Here is a 6,000-nt window from a genome sequence, read left to right on the forward strand (position 1 = left end):
ATACCATTCACCACATATAGAGTGAAACAAAAGCAGACCTACTCACATCACCAATTACTCCATCCATACTGCACTCATACATACCTATATTACAATGGTAATTACAAAAATACAAACATTTTTTTTAAATGTATTTTTATTATTTTATAAACAACACACCAAACATTACAAACAATAAGGACGTTCTACATTAAGCTTCAGTCTTTACATTTCAAAAGTGCACTCTTCAGTCCTCCCCCCTCCCACCCCTTGAACTTGAGCCCCTTGTGTACATGTCATCCGCATGTGCGTCCTCAGGCGTGATTGTTACCAAAGTTTCTTCCATGTCATCTTTGTGGTCGGCCTAGGAAGGGCCCACCATTGAGGCCACCAATTGCCTCCATTCTATTAGGGAACCCACCTCCTCTTACTCTCCCCTAGTGGCTGCGTCATACCAGGCAGCTGTTTCTGCTTCTGCCCACTTCAACAGGTCTACCCACCACATCTCAATTCTGGGCCGCTTTCCAGCTCATAGCAATTCTCCGCTTGGCCAAGATGTAAGCAAGTCCTTCATCTTAATGATGTGCCTCAGGTTACGTGGTCTGGTAAAGCCCCCAAGCATGCATGCCCATGCTTAACCCCTCTACCTGCCAATCGTATTTTCAGTTCTGTCCAAAACCTCCTCACCTCCGGACAAGCCCAGAACATATGCAGCAACCCAGCCTCTTCCTCCCCGCACCTGGGGCATTTCTGTATCGCCGGGCCACTAAATCTGCCTATTTTACCGAAGGTCAAGGAAGCTCTATGAGTGACATATAGTTGGATCTTCTGAAGTCTCACATTTCGGGATACCTTCTTATATCTTTGGGCTCTTTCCCATTGTCCATCCGTCATGGGTTCACCCATCTCCTCCTCTCAGTCTCGCCTCTGTTGGAGCAGCTCCCTCCCCACCCTAGTTCCCAGTAACTCGTATATACAGGATACTTCGTGCCCACCCTCCGAGACATCATACATCGTCTCTATGGTGGCATCGGGTTGTTCCGCTAACACTGCCCCAGGCCACCGTTCTCTCACCCGTTTAATGATTCTAGAATAAGTAATGTGTTGGCCTATATGTACCCCGGTATCTTCCATTAATCTCTGAAAGTCCAATGCCTCCCCCTCTTGCCATACATCTCCCAGGGTGGCCATACCCACCGGTTCCCAGTATCTGCAGACCACTTTTATCAATTGGAGATCTCCCCTGCATAGCTTCACTAACGGCACCTGTAGGGAGAGCGGATCTGGGCCACCCACTATCCGCCATGCTCTACTCCGCACCTACCATCCAAGCACCAACAACCTCGCCATTTCTAGTATCTTCAATTTAGGCAACCACACTGTCTCTCTGAGGAAGTAGGGAGCAGGATCCTTCTGCAGAAGCCTAGCTTCAGCTGTGTCCTCTTCGGACATCCACCTGGCTACATATAATAGCTGTCCCTCCAAGTAATATAATTCAAAGTTCGGCAGGTTTATACCCCCTTTATCGCACAAGTTCTGTAGTTTCCAGAGGGCCACCCTATTCCTAGAGTTATGCCATATGAAACTCCTGCACAGGCTATGGAGCTTGGCAAAGAAGCGTCTCGGGATCAAATACGGGATGTTTATGAAAAAGTGTAACAATCTGGGCAGGACTATCATCTTAAGCAAGGCCGCTCCCCCCATCATGGCCAGGGGCAACCTGGACCAAAATACCATGCTATTTTTGATACCCTCCACAGCTTTCTCCGTATTGTGTTTGTGTTCTGCCCTGTCGTGTGGTATATGTCGATCCCGAAGTACCGAAATGTCCCAGTTCGCCAAGGTATTGGCAAGATGGGCAGGCTGTCCAATGGGGGTGCCTTTGTACCTCCCCGGGGTGAACACTGGACTTTCTGGGGTTCACCGCTATACCAGAGAGGATAGCGTAACGTTACATCACCTCCAAGACATATTGTAGGTTCTCCTCCGGGAAGCGCAGATAAAAAAGCATGTCATCAGCATACAGGGATATAAGATGCGCACCTCCTGCAGTGCGGATCCCTATCTCCCTGTATTGATGCCTCAGGCCGACTGCCAGCGGCTCCAACGCAAGGATGTATAACATGGGTGACCAGGGGCGTCCCTGTCTTGTTCCCCTACCAAGTTGCCATTTATCTGAGATTATAGCGCCCGTTTTGACCCTCGCCATTGGGGAACTGTATAGCATTTTAACCCATCTTGGGTACCCCGGCCCCATCCCATATTCTTTCAAAGTCGCCATCAAACAGGGCCATCTTACAGAATCGAAGGCCTTGACCGCATCCAGCGAGACAATGGCCAACTCGCCGGGGTCTGACTCCGTTTGATCAATAATGTGATGGAGTCTCCTATGATTATCCGTTATGTTCTTGCCTGGGACGTAACCTGTTTGGTCCGGGTGTATCAGTCTGCCGATGACTCGCTTAAGCCTATTAGCCAGCACAGCTGTAAGGATTTTACTGTCCTGATTGAGCATTGAGAAGGGTCTATATGACCCGCAGTCTGTACTTGGCTTGCCCGGTTTCAAGAGCGGGATGATCACCGCCTCCCTTAGGGACTCTGGCAACCTCCCGCATCCATAAGCCTCATTAAGCATGGCCAACAGCGGTGAAAGCAACTCTTGTTTATATGCTTTATAAAATTCACTGGGCAGTCCGTCTGACCCCGGCGCCTTGCATGTGGGTAGGTGTTGAATCACTGTCTCTAGTTCATCTATGGTGATTGGGGCATCCAAGTCTGCCCGCTCCAAGTCATCCAAAGAGGGCAGGCCTATGTCTTCTAGTGTTTCTTGGATTTCTTGATCCATATTTCCCCCCACGTCCTCATATAGGCATTTATAATATCTGAAGAACTCTTCATTCACTCCCTCTTGGGTGTCCCAGATCCGGCCCCCCTCGCCCCTAACTTCTCTGATCACAGGTCATGGTGTCTCATTTTTATATAACCAGGCCAGCAGTCTCCCTGGCTTGTCACCACCCGCATGCTGCCTTTCCACATATTTCTTGTAGTTCAGTCTACATAGTCTATCCCAGAGCTCACTGCTGGCTTGTTGTAGCGACCTCATCCTTAATCCATCCTCTCGGGAGGCTCTGCCCCTACTCATCAAGTCCTCCAGCTCTCTTTCCGTTTCTTGCAATTCCCGTTCTATATCTCCTTGGAGCCCTCTGGATTTTGATATGGCTACCCCCCACCCCCCGCACTAACACTTTGAATGCCTCCCATACTGTTCCTTCCGATTGCACACTACCAGTATTAATGTCAAAGTACTCAGTGATCGCCTCCCTCGGGTCCTCTCGGAATCCCGAATCCTGCAGGGCTTCAGCTCTGAGCCTCCACGTCGGGATCCGCGCCCTAAGGGGTTGGTGTCGCCATTCCAGGACCAAAGGGGAATGGTCTGAAAGCACTCTGGCCTTATATTCTGCTCCCACCATTTCTCCAGTAATCTCAGCCGTGGCAAACAAATAATCCAGCCTTGTGTGCAGGTCATGTGGCGCCACAAAGTGTGAGTACTGCCTGTCTGCTGGGTGCAGCCACCTCCAGACATCTTCGAGTTTAAGGTCTGTCAACAGGGTCTGCAACGCCTTAGCCGCTGGAGTGGGTTTGTCTAGTTTACTGTCTGACCGATCCATTTTAGGATTCAAAGTGCAGTTAAAGTCCCCTCCCGCTAGGATCACGTCACCCAGCATGGGGCTAATTTTAACCATACAGAGACCTAAAGTAAGCCGCTGTATCTTGGTTGGGGGCGTATAGATTTATAATGCTCACTTCCCGGTTCTCCAGCAGCCCCTGCGCTACCACCATTCTACCCTCCGGATCCACCGTCGACCGGAGCAACTGAAACGGTACATGCGGTGCCACCCATATGACTCCTCTCGCATAAGCTGAATATGTAGCTCCAATGATGCCCCCCCCTCCATTTCCTCTTGACCACCTCCAGTTTCTCTCTGCTGAGGTGGGTTTCTTGCAGCAGTGCTTTATCCTCATCCTTCTGAGATACATCATTACTTTATTACGCTTTAAATAACTATTGAGGCCCCTCACATTTCACGTCACCACTTTGAGGCTACCCGACGCCATTTATTTGATATCCCAGCTCCACTCTCCCTTTTCCTTCTTGCACCTGATGACATATAGTTTGGCTCATTCCCCTCCCGCTCCCAACAAACTCCACCCGTCCCCATTTACAACCCACTGCACACAACCAAACCCCCACGCACCATTCCTTCCCTCCCCTCACCCTTCCCAACCCCAACAAATGGCCAGCTCCATCCCTGGATCTCAGGCGACCCCGTGTTTTGTTCTGCCTCGGTATGCCGAGGGCAGCAACCCAGCAGGGTGTCACCGGACTACCGGTGACCTTACTAAGCTACTCTAAATGGGGGTATGAGGACTAGCTCTGCAAGGCTTCATTAGTATGTTAGAAGCCTCTGTGCTCACAGATCATGTCCTATTATAGCCTGATCATGCCCACCCGTAAACTACATCTTTTACACTAATCGAGTCCCATCGTCTTAGGCTGTGACGCCCATTGGTGCCGCCTGCACACATTACTTATCTCTCATCTCCTGCTTCCGTCTAGATGCCCGATTCCTGGGGGCAGCTCTGCGTGTCAAGCCACCCCATGGCTTCTTCCGGGGATTCGAAGAACAAGGTTCTGTTTTTGTGGAACACATTCAGCTTCGCCGGGTAGAGCAACATATATTTGTGACCTGCTTCACGCAATCTTCTCTTCACAGTCTCAAAGTTCATGCGGCTGCGCTGCACCAACAGGGTGTAATCTGGGTATGCGGTTATATTTGCCGTTCCCCTTTGTATTGTTCCTCCCTTCTGGAAGTGTTCAAGGATTCTTTTCGGATCTCGATAGTTCAGGATCTTGGCTATCACCGGCTTTGGGGGGAGGGGAGAGGGAGGAGTTTGCGGCGGCGGCCTCATTGTCAAGACCGCTGGGGGGGGGTCTGTACTTCCGCTCTCTATATGGTAGAGGAAAGGCACAGAAGACCCCAGCCAAGATTCTCGATTACGGTAGCAATGGACGAGCAATCAAGGCCTAGCTTCTCAGGAGGTGATGCAGGCTGGTTCTTAAGTACAGTGTATCCCCCAAGCCCCCACAAAGGAATGTCCACACACTGTATTACTGAAAACACAGTCTTTATATAATTAATATTCAAAGGTTATGTACACTTATCACAATAACGCACTGTGTGCTCAGGAAGATCAATAATGGTAAATATCTACAATTCTAAAGTGGTACCACTAATATTAGACCTCATTAAAGTGCATTCACAATACTGTTAAAATGGCACACAGATCAATAAGAAGGAAACCAGCAATAGAGAGAGGAGAGATAACAGAGGGTTGAAACAATAGGCAGAGTACTGGCCCTCGCTACTGGACACAGTTCTGTGTGGAGATCCCCCCACCTGGGCAACCTGTAACATAAAGGGATATAACACAAGCCCAGTCCATATATTGTTCAATAGTCTTATTCTCTCCTGCAATGTTTTTACCCCCCCAATGTACCTGGTGGAGTCGAGTTCTTCGAAGAGGCGTCGACAGATCCTTCTTGAATGACCCCCTTTAAAGCAGGAGTCACGGATCGTCGAGAGGCGTCGAGAAGCGTCGAAGACCTCGGGGTTCGGCGACGGGGAATCGACAGCCCTTCTTGAATGCCTTCCCTTCCAAGCGGGAGGCACGGGGCGTCGAACGTCCGTCGACAACGAGGTAGAACGATGTCGAAGAGGCGGCAGCTCCGCCCGAGCGGTGCTCGTCGGGGCGTCGGCGTCCTGCAAGGCGAAGGTGTGCGGGGCACCTCGATGACAATAGTTCTGGACCGCAAAGATTATAGAGACGGGAGCCCAGCAAGGGCGTCGGGTCGTCCGAGTCTTTTGAGGTCGTTGGGTGGCGGGAAACCCACCGGCAGGTTTCTCCTCAGCGCGTTGGTCGTCCTCGACTTTCTCCGGCAGGATAAGCGGTCGACGATGC

Source organism: Ambystoma mexicanum, chromosome 14 (assembly GCF_040938575.1).
Source record: "Ambystoma mexicanum isolate Mex_15411 chromosome 14, UKY_AmexF1_1, whole genome shotgun sequence".
Classification (NCBI taxonomy): domain Eukaryota; kingdom Metazoa; phylum Chordata; class Amphibia; order Caudata; family Ambystomatidae; genus Ambystoma; species Ambystoma mexicanum.